Source organism: Triticum aestivum, chromosome 4D, assembly GCF_018294505.1.
Source record: "Triticum aestivum cultivar Chinese Spring chromosome 4D, IWGSC CS RefSeq v2.1, whole genome shotgun sequence".
NCBI classification, from domain to species: domain Eukaryota; kingdom Viridiplantae; phylum Streptophyta; class Magnoliopsida; order Poales; family Poaceae; genus Triticum; species Triticum aestivum.
The window spans coordinates 319823745-319842619 of record NC_057805.1 but is presented as its reverse complement, the minus strand read 5'-3'; positions in this window follow the sequence as shown (position 1 = coordinate 319842619).

The following is an 18875-nucleotide window of genomic DNA, read 5'->3' as shown; positions in this document are numbered from 1 at the left end:
CGTTTCGTCCGTTTTGCGCTACGCCACACCCCTACCGATCAACAGGACCCCCGTTTCGACTGTGGGAGGTCCGTTTCCTTCGTTTTGCGGTACGCCACACCCCTCCCGATGAACAGGACCCCCGTTTCGACCGTAGGAGGTCCGTTTCCTCCGTTCCGCGGTACGCCAGGCCTCGTTTCCATCGCCTGTTCCGTCCAAGCCCTCCCGATGAACACGACCACGCATTCCGTTCCGACCCAGCCGGTTGGCTCCCACGCGTTCTGTTGCCTCCCGATGAACACGACGCATTCCGTTGCCTCCCCATGAACACGACGCATTCCGTTGCCTCCCCATGAACACGACGACGACGCTATTTCTCCATTCCGACCCAGCCATGTACACGAGCCCTGGCCGTACGTATGCGCGAGTAGGCGTTCGAGACCCCGCCCGTATGTACACATACGTGGCCGTATTTTCTTTCTTGCACCCTGGCCGCTGTACATACGTGTACATGCTACGTGCGCGCCTCTACTACGACACGTGCGCGCCTCTACATCCACCAGTATATATGTACGTACACGTTCGCGACCAGAATGACAACGCTACGTACGCTTTGACCAGGTGGGGCCCGACTGTCAGGCACTTCCTTGCGTGCGAAGATGTAGCTGGTGGGTCCCAGCAGTCAGGGGGCGAATCGTTTTGTTTTTTTCCGGACGCACTTCCTTGCGTGCAAAGGTGTAGCTGGTGGTTCCCAGCAGTCAGGGGGGAAACGTTTTTTTTATGAAATACGGTGGCCCGTCCGGTGGGTCCCCGCTGTCAGGTGGAGGAATAATTATTTTGCACGTAATAAGGAGGCACTTCCTTGCTGCGGCGATGGACCCAGCTGTCAGCCTCTCCACGTACAGTCCACGTCCGATGGAAGCCGTTCCTTGACCACATTGACCACGCCGCACCGAGAGCACCAGGGCGGTGGACGATGGCGAGGCCTAGGAAGGGGACGACGCAGAGCCGGGGAAGACGCGGCAGTGGATGCCCACGCGTAGAGGAGTACGAGTGTTCACTTGTGCGCTACGGTGTGAGGCTGCCATCGCCGCAGAATAACAGGGGGTGTGGGTGAGTAGAGGGATGGCCTGGCCAGCGGTGGGAGTAGTAGGGGCGGTGAGGCCTCCGCCGCATCGCAGCCGGCCACGGGAGGCAGGAGCACGAGGCACGACCGGCGCTAGTTTGGGCGGCTGGAGCAAGAACACCAGAGGTTGAAGAAGCACTACAGCCGTTGGATGGACATCGTACGATCACTGGAGCTAGAATCGTGCATATTGACTAAGTTGACAAAGCCCTCCATCCCCGTCAACTTAGTAGGCCCACAAGTCAGCCTGCCACTATACTGGGTCCCAGCTAACAAGGGGAGTATTCATTTTTTTTGTGCGTAATAAGGAGGCACTTCCTTGCGTGCGAAGATATAGCTGGTGGGTCCGAGCTGTCAGCGGCGGTAACGTTTTTTCGCGAAATACAGAGGCCCTTTCGGTGGGTCCCTGATGTCAGGTGGAGGCATTTCCTTGCGTGCGGCCGTGGACCCAGCTGTCGGCCTCTGCACGTACAGTCCAGTTCAGATGCATGTCGGTCGTTGACCATGTTGACCAGGCCGCGCCGAGAGCACCAGGGCGGTGGACGACGGCGAGGCCTAGGAAGGGAACGACACGGAGGCAGGGAAGACTCGGCAGTTGTTTCCCACGCGGAGGGGAGTACGACTGTACGAGGGTTTACTGGTTCGTCTGCCATCGCCGGAGAATAACAGCAGGTGTGGGTGAGTAGAGGGATGGCTAGGCCAGCGATGGGAGTACGGTGGGGCGGTGAGGCCTGCGCGGCAGCAGAGCCGGCCGCGGGGAGGAGGGAGCAGGCAGTCCCGCCGGTGCTTGTTTGAGCGGCTGGAGCAGGAAGAGCAGAGATTGAAGAAGCACGACGGCCGTTGGATGGCCATCCAACAGTCACTGCTTGTGCGTCAACCTTTTTTTTAGGAAAGCCTCAAATCTGTGGAAAACAGCATACAGCCCATCTGCCATTATTTCTAATAATTTACAGCCCATTTGCTAATTATTAAGGTTTTTTTGGATCCCATATTCTTTTTGTTAGCATTACACCCCATATTGTGGCCACGGTTAAAAAAATATACGAAATTTTGCATATTTTGGTGCGGTCCGAACTGTTTTTAATCCCGAAATTTCGACTCACATTCAAACTGATTTTAAAAATAAATGTATATCAATATAAAATCCAACAAATTCTCCACGCATAAAAATTAGTGTAATTTAAAATCTCGAAATGAAAAAAATATATTTGAAACTAATTGCCGGTTTGATGTGTTTTAAAAATGTACAACCCATTTCTCATTACTGATGGGCCATTTTCTCGGCCAGCCGAATGAAAGCTCTCCTCGTCTTGAAAGATTTGCAGCCCAACAAGCCTGATAAAGCGACTTACTTGGCAAATCACAAAAAAACTGGGCTGTGGCCGTGGACCCAGGTATTAGCCTCTCCACGTACAGTACTCTTCCGATGGAAGTCGTTCCTTGACCACGTTGACCACGCCGCGCGGGGAGCACCACAGCGGTGGACGACGGCGAGGCCTAGGAAGGGGACGACGCAGAGCCGGGGAAGACGCGGCAGTGGAAGCCCACATGGAGAGGAGTACGAGGGTTCACTGGTTCGGCTGCGATGTGAGGCTGCCGTCGCCGCAGGGCCTGGCCAGCGGTGGGAATAGTAGGGGGCGGTGAGGCCTCCGCGGCAGCACAGCCGGCCACGGGAGGCAGGAGCATGCGGCATGACCGGCGCTGCTTTGGGCGGCTGGAGCAAGAAGACCAGAGGTTGAAGAAGCACTACGGCCGTTGGATGGACATCGTACGGTCACTGGAGCTAGAATCGTTCATATTGACTAAGTTGACAAAGCCCTCCGTCCCCGTCAACTTAGTAGGCCCACAAGTCGGCCTCCCACCATGGTGGGTCCCAGCTAGCAGGGGGAGTATTCATTTTTCTGTGCATAATAAGGAGGCACTTCCGGTGGGTCCGAGCTGATAGCGGGGGGACGTTTTTTTCGCGAAATACGGTGGTCCGTCCAGTGGGTCCCAGCAGTCAGGGGCAAAAGTTTTTTTCGCGAAACACGGTGGCCCGTCCGGTGGGTCCCAGCAGTCAGGGGGAAACATTTTTTTCGCGAAATACTGGTGGCCCGTCCGGTGGGTCCCTGCTGTCAGGTGGAGGAATAATTATTTTGCGCGTAATAAGGAGGCACTTCCTTGCGGCTGCCATGGACCCAGCTGTCAGCCTCTCCACGTACAGTACTCTTCCGATGGAAGTCGGTCGTTGACCACATTGACCACGCCGCGCCGAGAGCACGACGGCGGTGGACGACGGCGAGGCCTAGGAAGGGGACGATGTGGAGTCGGGGAAGACGCGGCAGTGGATGCCCACGCGGAGAGGAGTACGAGGGTTCACTGGTTCGGCTGCGGTGTGAGGCTGCCGTCGCCGCAGAATAACAGGGGGAGTGGGTGAGTGGAGGATGGCCTGGCCAGCGGTGGGAGTAGTATGGGGACGGTGAGGCCTCCGCGGCAGCATAGCCGGCCACGGGAGGCAAGAGCATGCGGCACGACCGGCACTGCTTTTGGCGGCTGGGGCAAGAGGACCAGAGGTTGAAGAAGCACTACGGCCGTTGGATGGACATCGTTTACCATGCCGCGCCGAGAGCACCAGGGCGGTGGACGACGGCGAGGCCTACGAAGGGAACGACATGGAGCCGGGGAAGACACGGAAGTGGCTGCCCACGCGGTGGAGAGTACGAGGGTTGACTGGTTCGGCTGCCGTCGCCGGAAAATAACAGGAGGTGTGGGTAAGTAGAGGGATAGACAGGCCAGGGATGCGAGTATGATGGGGCCGTGAGGCCTGCCCGACAGCACTGCCGGCCACGGGAGGCAGGAGCAGGCGGTTCGGACGGCGCTGGTTTGGGCGGCTGGGGCAAGAAGATCAGAGACTGAAGAAGCACGATTGCCGTTAGATTGACATCTAACGGTCTGACGCTGGTAGAGTCGATTGTTGACTAAGTTTCTTTTTTGAGAAACCTTGTGTACGCATGCACTTAGTAGGCCCACAAGTCAGCCTCCAAATCTGTGGCAGACAACATAAAGCCCATTTGCTATTTTTTATAATTTGCAGCCCATTTGCTCATTCTTAAGTAATTTATTACAGCCCATTTTCTGCCCAGGACCACGGTCAAAAGTTCAACCTTATTTTGCATATTTCAGTGGAGTCCGAACAGTTGTAATCCCGAAATGATAAACATTTTTTTAAGAACTTATTGATTTGCCAAAAAATCATTTTGTTTTTGTAAGCAAATAAGACGTGGGACAATTGAGTTGGTTTAAGGGAAAACCAGTGGTAAAAAAATCAGCGCTGGGTGGGAAAAAGCAACAAAAATAAGGATGTAAATATGAAAAGGGAATTTTATGTGTTTTCAATATAATGATACGTGTATATGAACTAGTAAAACTATAGGTAGAGATTAGAAAACGGATGTAGGACATGCGTTTCAAGAGGAAAATAGAACTGGGCTGTGTGTTTGATTCAGTAAAAAACTGCCTGCGGATGTTGTAAGACAAAATATAACTAACGCTGGCGGGCCAGAGGCCAGTAGATACCTGCTGGATCTTTGTGCCCCGTTGTCCTCGTGGGCTGGGCCTATTAAAAACAAAACCAACCCTGGGCAGTCTACAGCCCAGTTGAAACTTGCTCGACCTGAAAAAAAATATATACGTGCTCAATAAACGAGAGAATTCTGCAAGTACAGACTGATAACTAGGATGCAGCACGGATATTGTTTTTTTATCGTGTTAATAAGTGCATGCACTTGTTTCGAAAAAAATGGAGAACTGAGAATTCGAACGGCGGGTGCTTATGCTACCCATTAAATAAAAATCAGGTGCCTGAAAATTCGTTTCGAAACAAATGATTCAGCTTTATATCCACGTCGACCCTCGGCATGATGGTTGGAAGCAAATGCAAGTTCATACCAAAAGATCGTTAACAACAATACCAACTTGCGGACGACAAGGTAGTACAACTACCAATACCAAACTAACTTATAATCTTTTTACTCCTGGCCCTAGTGTTCGTCTGGTAGAAAATCTTGCAGAGGACCAGCTCCCGCTCCTTCTCTTGCTCCAGGTCCCCGAGGTGGTACTGGTGCATCACCCAGTTGGTCCTCTGCTGGTCGAAGTTCTTGTTGGTGTGCAGCACCAGAACCTTTTTTGCTGCCCGTCTTGCCGGCCGTTGACCATCACCGGCAAGGTATTGCCGGTCTTGTGCCACATCACGTGTATGCCGCACTCCGACTGTATCTTGCGACGCGTCCACGTGCCCCTTTTGAAAGCCCTGGAATTGCACTGGAAGAAATGCTTCCTTAGGCCACTCAGTGTGATATCTGCAGTATTGTGGAATACAGGTTTTAGTGTACCTAGTTGGCATTTTCATAACATCTTTGGCATGTTGCAGTCACTTGTTTCACTTTTTATTAACTGTCAAATTGTAATTGCTTCACCAGGTCTGCGTCTAAAAAAATAGAGCTATAAACAAAGGAATATGTTTGTGCAAGTAGACGGCCGATTGGTGTCTTACCTGGAAGTTTCTCAGGTTGGGTGTAGCATATGCCGTGCTCGCTGTCGATGGTTGGTATGAACAAATCGATGAGAGACTGAAATCTCGTGCTGTCAGCACTCACTTTGGCCTCAAAGTGCTCGATCAGCTCCTGATCCGTGGGATCGAACTTGACGCCAGCTGGCAGCACCGGCCAATCCTTCTTCGACTTGCATCGGTAATTCCAGTTATATGGTACTCAATGTATGATCAATCGACTGTTTTAAGTGAATGATGAAAGATTTCGACAGATAAGTGGTACTCCAAATCTGAAGTCCTGAATACCCGAACACGCCGCCGGGATTCTTGTGTCACCTCACGTGTAGCATGTTGTCACGTCAATTCAATGTGTGGACATGATGAATAATTTGACCGACGTATACTAGTACTGCTACTGTACTACTTACTAGTCGTATTTAGTGTCGCAATTTATACATAGGTTTAACTAACAAGTACGCACTTGAAGCCTAACTGATATATATATATATATATATATATATATATGGCTTCTGCACAGCATCTCCATCATCATTATCAGTACATCCTACGCAGGTGAGTTAGGATGCACTTGATCCCAGGAAGGTATCTATCCTTCAAACCAGAGGAGTGCTTCAAACTAACAACAGTACATAATATCCAACAAAAGAGGGTCGTGCTACAGCAGCAGAATACATGGCTCAGTCTAGATATCAGCACGAATCAAGTTGTGCATATTTGCTGTTGGCATGAACCACATCGCCGCATGTTGGGTTTGCAAAAGCCATCCATCGCATGGAAGCTTGATGCCTTTCACACACTGAAGATTATCTGGCAACAAGATGTGTCGATGAATCTCTGGATATGGTGATTCATGAAACCCATGGTATGATGTGTAAACACAGCCCCCCTCGCGAATGGAAGTTGCATAGCACGGTAATCATCACTGGTGATATGATCGATGATTGGTTGGATGATCGGATAATTGAGCCCAAGGAACAAGGAGTGGTTGCCGAGGCTGTAAACCCGCCTCCAGTTGAATACGCCTGGCCCAACGGAGCTGGGATCTTTCTCGAACACGAAGCAGCCATAGCCATCAATGTCACGAACGCCCCACGCATTGTACTGCATGTGGTTTGATGGAATGGTTTGGTCAATTTGGTACATGCGAATGAGCATCAAATGACTGCCGTCAGCTGAACGAGCGATAAACCACCACCCATCGGCTGGTATGATTCCAGGTCCTGGAATCATGAAGGCCGGCGCATTTGCGTCTGCTGCAACAATCAAATTGGAGACCAAAAGGACAAAAATAAACAATCATGTTCAGAGTATGTGTGGAATTAAGATTATTATAACAGTGACACATATCATAGACAGAGAATTGCAATGCCGTGGTCATAATCATACCCCAAGTTTAAAAAAATAAGCCAATGGCTTTCATATTCTAGCAATATTTCATGGTTCAAACATCATGTAACAATGAGAGGAAAACAGCTATGACAGCGCCTACTCATATTCTACCATAGCACTTACTACTACTGTTCTCATATCAACTCTAAGCAATAACATGCGTTGTTATAAAAATCTTGTAAACGAGAGTAACATATAGCAATGATGATGTTATGCTCATAATATGTATTCTAACAATCATTAGATGCCAATTGTTCTCATATCAACTCTAACAATAACATGTGTGGTCAGAAAAATCTAGGAAATGAGAGGAACATATAGCAATGATGTGGTTATAGACATGCTATGCATTCTAAATTTGTAGCAAATGAACAGGCAGTCGTATTCATAAGGTAAAGATGAGATGAGATAGAACAATTACACGACGATAGATTCCACCAGTATAGGCAGCCAATCTGTGCGTCGACCGCGTAAACGATGCCATCGTGCACTATAGCATCAGACAGAAATGTTGCCTCAACAGGATTGATGATGAGCCATAACCATGTATGGCAACCAGATTCCAGATAGACTAATCCCATGTTGAACAAGGCAATGAGCTTGTAATCCATGTAGTCTTCTGATGGTGTGGGCACTTTGCAGATTACAACTTTCTGCAAACAGAGGTCGAGCCAAAAGCTTGACGCGTCTCGTGCGTAGTAGGCAGGAGTGTCCGGCGGGCCGCGAGGCTCGATGGCGGCGGTATCCAACGATGGAAGGGTGATCTCTCGCTGGGTGTAGATATCCATGAGACGCCACGGACTACCGGTGTGGTGGATGAGGACGATCCAGTTGGCCTTCATGCCCGCCCAGTAGTGGCCGCGCAAAGGACAGGTGGACGGGTAGTGGTAGCATGTCAAGGGGAACCACGACAACCTCCGTAGGATCGTCAAGTCGGTGTCTGGGCCACCTGCGAGGATCGGGCATCAGCAAGAAGGGTGTCTTGAAAAGAGTCGGCCGGTTGCAGACGAGTAGACGGTACAAAGACACCGAGCATGCGGCCAGACGGACGGTGCTGAGTAGGTCCATACGACTACATATCTACTCCAAGAGAACATCGGGGAGGGAATTCCAATCGCGGCTCTGCATGTCAGTCGGTTCTGCCATTGGGGTTTTCGGTGCCTGCGAGCCAGCGGGGAAGTGGATTCGGGCGGGCGAGCGAAGAAGCTTCTCCTCGTGTGGCCGAGCAGTGAGCGGGGGGATATGGTACGTGCGAGGTACCAAGGAAGATGGCGCGGGCGGGCGAGCAGTGAGCGGGGGTAAATGGTGTGCGGCCGACGATGGGGAAGAGAGGAGGAAGATGAAGAGAGGAGGAAGAAGAAGTGAGGAGGAAGAAGAGTGGAAGATGGGGAAGAAAGTGCATTCAATCTCAATTCTACTAGTACTACTACCAGGATATACCGTCCTTCGGAGTGTAAATAGTTACACCGATGACATGTGGGTCTACCACAACAGGGCCCATATGCCAGTTAATGGAGGACAGAGGTGCGTAGGCGTATTTGCGGAAGCGTGCTCTACTGGCAAACATGATGGCAGTACTGGGTAAGGCTGATTTAGTAACACCAACATGCTGGTTCAGCTTATTAATTACGTGTCCCATCTGCTGCAGCGTGTATTGTCACTTCACTGCGAAGACTAGTTGAATAGTTCTCTCTGACCGAGATGGGGAATAATGGATCGCGAGGACTTCCTTTCTACAGTATCCCTATGCCTCTACGCTCACTTCACTTATTGTGCTCCGTACCTAGTCACTTGTTGAAATCTGTAGAAAGACAAATACTCCGTATTTGGGAACAGAGGGAGGCTTTTACTCCGTACTATTTGGGAACAGAGGGAGTATCACCATATGGAGGGAACAGAGGAAGCTTGAAATATGAACATGTCAATGGGAGGGAGTAAGCCCCATGCATGCATGCATGCAACATGCAACACTCACACGTACACATGGACGCACGCAACACTCACGCACCCATGCGGCACACAGCACACGATGCAACACACACGCTCACGCTCAAGTGCTCAACCTACTCCCTACGTCCGTGAAAGACTGTACATTTAGAGATTTACACATTGACCAGGGCATAATTAACGCCCAAAAGTAGCAGACTTATGTGTGCATGCGACCATTGAGATAAGAAGATTAAATGAAGGCTGTTGCATGCTGTAATTAAGGATAGACATGTAGCCTATACCTACAGCACAAGTTGGTGCATTAGTCAATCAATATTGATTTAGATTAAAGGCTAAATGCATTGGAAGTGTAGATGTACATCATGTACTACACTCTTTGTTTTATAGCCGATGTACACTCTTTGTTGGAAGACCGAGGGAGGACACGTGCATGCACTCACATACACAGCCAGGGCGGTTCGCGCACAAGGGTTGGACTCGTGTCGCGCCTGCGTAAAGTTTTGTTTAACTGATTTCTTTGCTCTGCCAACTGACAGGTGGGACCCAGAAACCAGGTGACAATTTAACCAGCCAACAAAGTGCCATGTCGACTATGTGGCCGGTCAGTAGGGTGCAATACGGTGCTCTACGATGAGCTAGTGATCGTATAATCGCCGCAAAACTATATGTAGTGACTGTAAAGAGCGTATTGTTACATACGTTGACCGCCAGTGTATTTTTCTCGTTTCAAATTAAGCCATATTAATCGAAAAGGAAGCAGTATGGACTACTACTAGTAGTACTAGTACTGCTTTGATGTGTCCCGTCAACTCGCCGAACGAGGAGAAGCTTGCTTACTACGCCTCTCCCTCGCCCACGCGCGCGGTGGTTCGCAGGACGAGGAGAGGGTTTTGACTACAGCGCCCTCTCCCTCACCCTTGCCCTCGCCCTCGCGGTGGATGTGCAGCAGTTCAATCGGTGTCAGATTGCCAGAAGCATATTGTACTGTAGTATCATCATTGTTGGACCTTCCAAAGAGGCGAAGAGCAAAGTGCAAGGTTCACACGAGTACGAACTGTTGAACCTCCCGAAGAGGCAAAGAGCCAAGCGCAAGGTTTTATAGGAGTTGTCGTCCTAGTAGGAGTGTACTACAACTATAGCGAACGATGCTACTGTATGATGCCACCACGTCACGTATATCCAAAGCTGTGCCACCTTTTTTTCTCAAAGAGCGTGTTGGAGCCCGTGCAACAACCACACAAGTTGCACGTACACATAACACATTTACTAGTAATAAATTCTAAAGGACAAATGCCAGTATGCCACACAAGTTCATCTCCAATTCATGTGATAAATTTGTGCATGACTAGTCTACATATATTCACAGCGCTACCGTTCACAATTACCGTACTCCACTTACACGTTATAGATGGGCTACATGTCCTCCTCCAGGTTCCAGTCCCAGGTGTTCTTCATGGATGGCACGATCCACAGCGGTGGGCAACGGGAATCATTGTCGCAACTTTCTAGTCCGGTTCCACACGATGGAGACTCATCCTAGCTGAAGCGGCATAAATCAGGGACAGCGTGTCCCAGCATGACGTTCATCCGGCGGTGCGCACTGAAGACACAACCATGCTTCATGATCGGCAGGCCTTCCGTGTCGTGCACGGAAGGTGGCATCCGCTTCATAATGGGGTAGCTGTCCCCGACGAAAAGCGAGTACTCTCCAAGAGTGTTCCTCGGCACCCACGTAGCATCACGGGGGTCGAACTCGGCGCCGTTCATCTGGTACACGCGGCATCCCAGATCTGGACACATGGTGACGTACATAGTAAAGGTCCATGCATAATAATGTTGTGCTCAAATATGGCGGTCAGTAATACTGTGCAGCAAATAGTACTACTCCGGTATAGAGGAACTAAAATAACCGACTTATTATATATAGCCACTCTTGGCTACATGGATGAGACAGTAAGACATGGAAAAATAAAAATGGTGGCAGCTAGTGGGTTCAAGTCTTCAAGGGCCTAGCTAGCTATACGCGTCCTCCAAGGTAAAAAGTACTCCTACTAGTACTACAAAGTATACTACTAGTACAACAATGAAAGAGAAGGCGAGAGGGTTAAAAAATGGAATACCTGGGTAGATGGTGACGGTCCGATCGTGGTAGATTGTGTGACCATGTTGCACATCAGTGGTACCATGGGTAACGACTGCTAAGATAGTTGATCCCAATATGCCAAAGTCAGCTACAAGGTTCCAGGTTAGACCGAATCGCGGATGCAAATGCACATCCAGGATCGGCGATCTTATTTTGATCGGGGGATGACTGGTCCCTGCAAAATAATGGAGTACCGTTAGGGATGCAAATGATGGTTTGTGCATTCCGTTTGTAATCCCCCGTACCGTAGGATGGCAACCAGATGAAACAAGTCCCCTGGCTTGTCACCGCGAAGATGCGGCCTAGATGGCGCACGGCGTCTTCGAACGTGTAGGGGAACAAATCTGCCGCCGCCAACATGCGCCAGCCTCTGCCGTTACTGCCTCTTGCATTGATGGCAATCCTTATGTCGAACACCGCGATGAGATAGTAATCGTCGTTGCCGCATCGCTTTGTCGGCGGGTTCGCAATTGCTATCTTCTTCAATCTCATGTAGGCATCATCATACGTATTCAAGCCCAGCCAGTCCGGAAGGCCGATCCCAATGGTGGAGAAGGGGTCTACCAGAACGGCCGCACTGCTGTGGGTGTTGTGCAAAATGATGGTGGTATCCGGCCGGAGGTATGCAAGCCAATCTTCGTTGGCACCGACCCAGACCTATATATAAGACGGTGGGCAGCGGAGAAATTACGGGATGGAAATGGAATAACTAAGTACTACATGATCAAACTCCATTACTGACCTGCTCATCGGACAAAATCCGACTACCTCTCAACGTCGGCAACTCTAGCGGAGTCAACGTGCAACCATGGCCAGGGAGCAGTGGACTGTTCGAAGGATTGTCCCATAGAAGAACCTTCTCCTCGAGGACGCATGGAAGAGCAACAAGCATGGCCTTTTCCCAAGCCTGTTTAAGCAGCGTCTTGAAAAAGTTGGTGCAGGAAGCACCGAGTCTTGCGGCGGTGAGGACGTCGGAGCGGCGTGCGATTTCTCCCAGAGGATCGTCGTCCAAGGTCTCCCAGCCCCGACGAGGAGGAGAACCGCCTGGCGAATCCATGGGTGCAGTGACGAACTGCCTTCTCTTCGGGGGGAGGGGAACTGGTGAGGAGGACATAAGAGCGTAGTAACCGCAGGGCCTCGTCCCTTCCAACTGTAGATCGTTCCTCAGCGAAGGGGTGAGGCTATTATTTACTACTAGTACTAGCATTATGGAACGTTATGGGATTGCATTATACTGTAAATAATAGCACTAGTAAGAAATTTTTGGCACTAGGTAGTAGTTTTTGGCGTGGATTAAGAAATTTTGGGTATGTTTTTGCCATTTTTTGTGCACGCCAACTAGTGTCAAAAAACATCTTACATTATGTGACGGAGGAGTACGTACTCATACTGTAGCAGTACTAGTACTACTTTTCTCAACTAGTAGTGCGATGTACTATACTTCTAGTCTAGTCTAGTATAGTGCACCAGTTTTGAACTCTTGAATCTCAGGGCCAAGGAGCTACAGTTGGAAGTGGAAGGTACTACTGTTCTCTAGAACCATCGCTGTACTATCAATGCAGGGGAAGTAGACCTGCGTAGTGGCCTAGTGGGTACTCTCGGTGCTCTATTCAGCCGCTCCACTCACGTAGCTGGCCTACTCAGCCGCTCCTCTCTCACACACACTAGCAGCCTGTTTATCAGCGACGGTTACTGCGGGGGCAGGACATTTGAGTTATTTGATACAGCGAGACTAGGCTTTTCGCTTCCATTTGTGGAGGTGTAATGGATCTCGTCGAACTTTGTTAGTAGTTCCTTCTTTATGAATGAGATGAAGCAAAGCTTTTGCCTCCGTTTCAAAAAAACACGTCAAGAGGAATTTCTTTTATAGTAGAGCCTATAATGGAGTGAAGTCCATGCATGCAACGCCACAAGCTACAAAGTAGTAGTAGAGCACTTTACGTACAGAGCCATATTGCACAATTCCCAATGCCCCGCCAGGCTTTTCCGGCTCCTCGGGCTTAATTGGGAGGCGCTAGTTTAAATATGCTACTAGCTGGAAGCTGCAAGCGAGGTGTGGCTAGGGCGAGCACGCGAGCCACGGGATGCTGGGAAGGAAAACCCGTTCACGTGACTAGGCTGTCCAGTGCACCCAGATTGTGGGGCCGCACGTCCGTTTGACTTCAAAACTCAAACTACCCGTGTAAAAAATTGGCTCGCAGCGAAGTGTAGTAGTACTATTTAAAAAAAAGGCCGTCGTGCGTTCGACCGGGATCGAACCCACAAAACGAGGTATACACTCCCGCGACCACTAGTGGTACTCGTTGGAGTACAACGCAACCTAGAATCGCCTTTTGTCGCTAGTAGTACGTACATTGTTCCTTACAAGAAACCCCTAATGGTTAATAGTATAGCCAGCTGCTGGCTATAAGCCAGTGCCATGTCATCTACAGCTGTCGGGTGGTTGGTGCGACATATGCCAAAGGATGGCTTATCATTGTGGGAGCCAATAAAACGTCGCCGGTGCCTGGAAACGGGATGAGGCGAAGACATGCACGCCGGCGAATCTTACCCAGGTTCGGGGCTCTCCGAGGAGATAACACCCCTAGTCCTGCTCTGCGGGGTCTCCGCATGATCACTAGCTCGATAAAGAGTAGCTACAATCGCTCCTAGAGCTGTTGGGATCAAGGGAGAAGAAGAACAAGGCTAGCTCCTGCTTCTCTCTATCTATGGTGTGTGTGCGTGTGGTATGCTTGGAAGCCAAACATGCAGAGGTGCCCACACTTTGCATGGGTGCTCCGGGGGGTTTATATAGGCCTACCCCCCGGGGGTACAATGGTAATCCGACTGGGAACTGGCCCCAGCCGTCAGTGTCTACGCCTGCCGGCTCTTCCGCCGGCTGCTGGGTCCCGCCGGCTGCTGGGTCCCGCCGGCTGCCGGCTACTCGGTCGGCAGGCCGGCCCCACCGCCTAGGGTCTTGTCGGCGGCTGCTTACTGTAGCCGCGCCTCTGATGATGAGGGCTTTGTCGAGGTAAGCGTGGCTACAGTGATCCGCGTCGGGGGCTATCACTGTAGCTTCGCCTCGTCTTGTCTCCTTAAATGGGCTCCTGCTTCGAGGAAGGGAGTCGCCGGCTTCTGGAGGCCGGCTATGCTCCTGGCCGACTAGGAAAGGCCGGGCCGCCTTCAGGCCTCCCTCTGGCTGAAGGGGCCCGCAGTCCTTGGGCCGTGCAGGAGTGGGTCGTGGATGACGTCGTAGCTGGCATGGCTACAGTGCCCGGCCGCACGAGAGACATCCCTCCCGTACGGCCTCCTGTAACCATGCCTGCCTCGGGCTTCGGGGGTCGTGGGCCGCACTGTGGCCATGCCCCGTCAGGTCGTCGTTATGTAGGGGCGGTTGTGGTCTCGGCCGGCTTCTAGGAGTCGGCGTTTCTCTTGGCCGGCTTCTTGGAGTCGGTGAGGCTGGGTCGCCTTCCGGGAGTCGGCTTTAGTGGTAGCCGGCCGGGGAAGGCGGCCCAAATGCTTGGAGTGCTTGAAGGCCCAAAGGCCTGATAAATCTTTTGAAGAACCAGGGGTAGTCGGTTAGGCTACCCGTGGTCGTTTACCCCGACAGTAGTCCCCGAAGCTGATTGGGCTTCGAGGTGGAGTGGGGTTCGAGAAGCTCGGTCAGCTTCCTATCGTGACAAGCCGGCAGCTGGGAGCCGGCCTTGGCGCAGGCGCGCCGCCCTTAGTCAAATTCTTCTGGAGTCGGGAGGCGGGAACCCGCGGGCTTGTGCACCGGGCCGCGGGCCGGCCTCGGGCCGTGGCGTGGCACGTGGCCGGAAAGCCTTCCACCCCACGCGCGTGACGGGACGTCGCCGCAGGGAGGGGGCCCGCCACGTCCGCGCCCCGGCCCAGGAGCGGATCCTTTGTATCCCGAAACCGCCCGCACGTTCCGTGCGGCAGTTTCGGCTCGCACTTTATGCGTAATAAACGCGAGACGTGGGGGAGTGGGCGCAGTTAATCCCACGTCCCCCCCCCCCACGTCCGGCCTCTTCGGCCGCGTGAGGCTATAAGTAGGGGGAGGTGGAGGGCGGCAGGCCTTCGCACGCTCCTCCTACTTCCGCCGTCTTCTTGCCTTGCTCGTTCTCGCAACAGCGCCTCGCCGCCGCGCTCTTCCTCCGCACGCTCCTCCGCCGCCGTGCTAGCTTCCGCCATGCCTCCCCACGTAGAGCAGCTTGGTGGGGATTGGGATGGCTCCATCGTCCACAACGACCACATCGACTTCCTCCGCGACACACGGCGTCTGCCCAGTGCGGACAAAGTGGAGGTCCGCCTCGCGCCGGAGAAAGAAATCAGGCCGGCGCCGCGGGATGGCGAGCGGGTGGTCTTCCGCTCGCACTTCCTGCGCGGCTTCGGCCTGCCAGCGAGCGCCTTCTTCCGCACCTGGCTGGACTTCTATCAGCTCCAGCCGCACCACCTCACCCCCAACGCGGTGGTGCTGCTGTCGGCCTTCGTCACCCTGTGCGAGGGCTATCTCGGCGTCCTCCCCACCCTTGAGCTCTGGGGGGAGTTCTTCCAGTCGAAGCTGGGTACGCGCAGCAAGGGTGTGCCGGCCCACACTGGTGCCTTCATCGCGTCGCGGAGATCGGGCGCCGACAACCCCTTCCCCGTCATCACGCTGATCCAATCGGTGAAGAAGTGGCAGAAGTCATACTTCTACGTGCGGAACATCGCTCCACGGGGCGACTACGTCAACCTGCCGGCTTACGTAGCCGGCCAGCCGGCGGGGAGGCTGCCCCAGTGGTCCTTCCGGGCGGTGACGCTGTCGCAGGGAGGAAACGCCGCCATCGCCCGCCTGCGGGTGATGGTCCAGACGGAGGGCCTGACGGGGCCCGACCTCCTGGCCGCGTTCGTCACGCGCCGGGTCCTCCCGCTCCAGAGCCGGCCTCATCTGATCTGTCAGATGAGCGGCCAGCTCGATCCGAGCCGGATGTGTACCAAGGAGATGCCGCAGGCCGACGCTGCCGACATGGTGAACTACCTCGCCAACTGCCAGCTTCCCGACGACTGGCAATTCGGCAAGGAGCCATACAGCCGAGCCAATCCTCCGCCTACGGTACGCTCCCCTTCTCTTTTTCTCTTTGTCGCGGAGTTCCTCCGGGCCGACTCTAACTCAGTCGGCTCGCTCTTTTGACAGAATCCTCTGCTTCGGCCGGCCGGCGGGGCGGACGTGGAGCGCCGCTTCGCCCCCGACCGGACCGAGCACGACCAGGAGGACCCCGATCTGGGGGCGGTCCATATGGAGGAAGCCGCCGAGCCGGCTGGTGGCCAAGCCGGCGGCGAAGCAGGCGGCGCCAGGTTCTCCGCGACCTTCGACGATTGGCCGGACGAGGACGAAGCCGAGGTCGTCCCGCCCCGCCAGCCAGCCTCCGGACACGGCGCGGGCTCCTCCGGCGCGCAGCCTGCTCGGGGTAGAGGCCAGAAACGTCGCGCCACCCAGGGCATGTTCGATAGCCGGACGAAGAAGCCGAGGGGTGGGGCGGCAGCCACCAGGCGGGAAGAAGCGGCCGCGAAGGCGGCTCGCTTCCGCAAAGTGGTGAAGCAGCCGCAGGCTGTGTCAGCGTAAGCTTTCTTTCTTTCTGTGTATTCTCCTTCTTTCTTTTCTTGGGTGGTTTTCTGAACCTTTGTCTTCTTTTCTTTGATCAGAGCTCCACTGTCACTCGAGCGGGCGGCTGCCGGCTCCGTTGTCGAGTCGCCAGGGGGCTCTGGGAGCACCACCCGCCGCGTAGATCCCCGCGCCGCCCTCCTGGAGGCGACGGAAAGGAACGCGCGGGAGGTGCGGAGGAGCAGGAAGCGCGGGAGGCGGAGGCACGGAGGGCAGCCGCCGCCCAGGCAGCTCGGGAGGAGGAGGCGGCGAAGGCGCTTGCCGAGGCCGCAGCCAAGGCCCAGGCAGAGGCTGAGGCCGAAGCGGCGGCAGGGGAGGCCTTGATGGTCACCCCCCTGCGCACCATGGCGCCCGGGGGCGCGGATCCCTCGCCAGGGGGAGCCAGTGGTTCCCAGCCGGATCTGGGAGGGAGCGGCGACGACGTCATCTTATTGAGGGAGGCGCCGGGGCCGACTCCTCCGACTGGGGCGGCCCAAGGCGGCCAGACTGAGCCTGCGCCCGCACAGTCGGCGGAAGGCGAGCCGGCCGCGGGAGCTGCGGTGGCGGTCCGGGTTCCGCCAAGCCGGCGCGCAGGGAAGGCCGCGTCGGAGCCGCAGAAAGCGGCGTCGGAGCCACGGCCGGCCGTGGGCTCCAGCTCGTCGGCCCGAGACGCGGAGGCGGCCAGCGCTACCTCAGGGTGGACGCCAGGCGGAGGGACAGCCGTGGTGAACATCGCTGCGCAAGACGTCCGGACCCGGCTCCAGGGCCAAGCCGCGGCGCTGAGGCAGTTTACCGACGAATTCCTCGCCACGCGGGCTGCCATCCGGGTTAGTATTCTCATCTTCTTCTTGATTTCTCTCGTGGGGGCGCGTCAGCGCACCCACTGGGTGTAGTCCCCGAGATTCGGGCCGACTGCTGAGCAGTCGGCTCGGATCTTCCTTGATGATTTCTCATCGTTGCTTTCGTTCTCACGTCGATCTTCTGTCCATCTTGCAAGACTATCACAACCTCCGAGCGGCCGCCTTCAACTCCCAGGCTCGGGAGCTGATGCAGAAGACCGCCGATCTCACTGAAAGCCGAGGTATGTAACTTGATCTTTATCTCATGTGGGGGCGCGTCAGCGCACCCACTGGGTGTAGTCCCCGAGATTCGGGCCGACTGCTGAGCAGTCGGCTCGGATCTTCCTTGATGATTTCTCATCGTTCTTCTTGTTCTTCTATCTCTGCAGCGGCCAACGCCAGTCTGAGGGCACAGCTGGGGGAGTCCCAGACTGCTCTTCGTGCCAGGGACGCGGAGCTCGCCGCCTTGGTGCAGGAGTGCGACCGCCTGGTCAAGAAGCTGGCTGACCAGGAGGAAGGCCACAAGGCTGCGCTGAAGGCCGCGCAGGACCGCGAAGCCGCCCTCCAGGCCGAGTTCGAGACGGAGGCGGCCGCCTGGGACGAAGCCAGGCAGACTCTGGTCTCCGGCTATGGCCAGATTGAGGATCTGGTTGACGGTAAGTCGTCTACCCCTTCGTCCTTTCTTGCAATCTGTCATTTTGACTTGTTTTTCTGATTTGGGGTTCTTCTTTTCTTTTCTGCGCAGAGTACTTCCCCGGCTATTCCACTGCCGCCAACCAGGCCATCGAAGCTCGTCGCCAGGCGAGGAGGCAAGCCGGCTTCGAGATTTCGCCGACTGCCGGCTGCTCGCTGGAGGAGCAGCTCTTGGCGATCCAGGCTCGTATCCAACCGGCTCACAGGCTGCTCCGCCGGCTTCAGCGTGCCGGGTCGCAGGTCCTGGCCGCCCTCTGGCCCGGCCAAGTGATCCCGCGCACTCCCAGTCGGACTGCCGACTGGCTGGAGGTGGCCGTCGGGCGCTTTGAGGCTTGGAAGGCGTCAGCGGCTCGCTCCGGCGCCGGGCGGGCGCTGGTGTTCCTCAAGGCCTGGTACCCAGGCCTGAATCTGGACCAGCTGGCCACCTGGCGGCAGCAAGCCGACGCGGAGCTGGAGCCGGCGCGGCCGGCCATCATTCGACGGGCTTCGGCAATCGCCGACTACACCGACACCAACGTCTTCGCCCCCGAGGTGGACGACAATGGAGTCGCCCAGCCGGAAGATTGGTTCGGGCTGGACCCGGCGTGCGGCGAGGACTCGGCGGA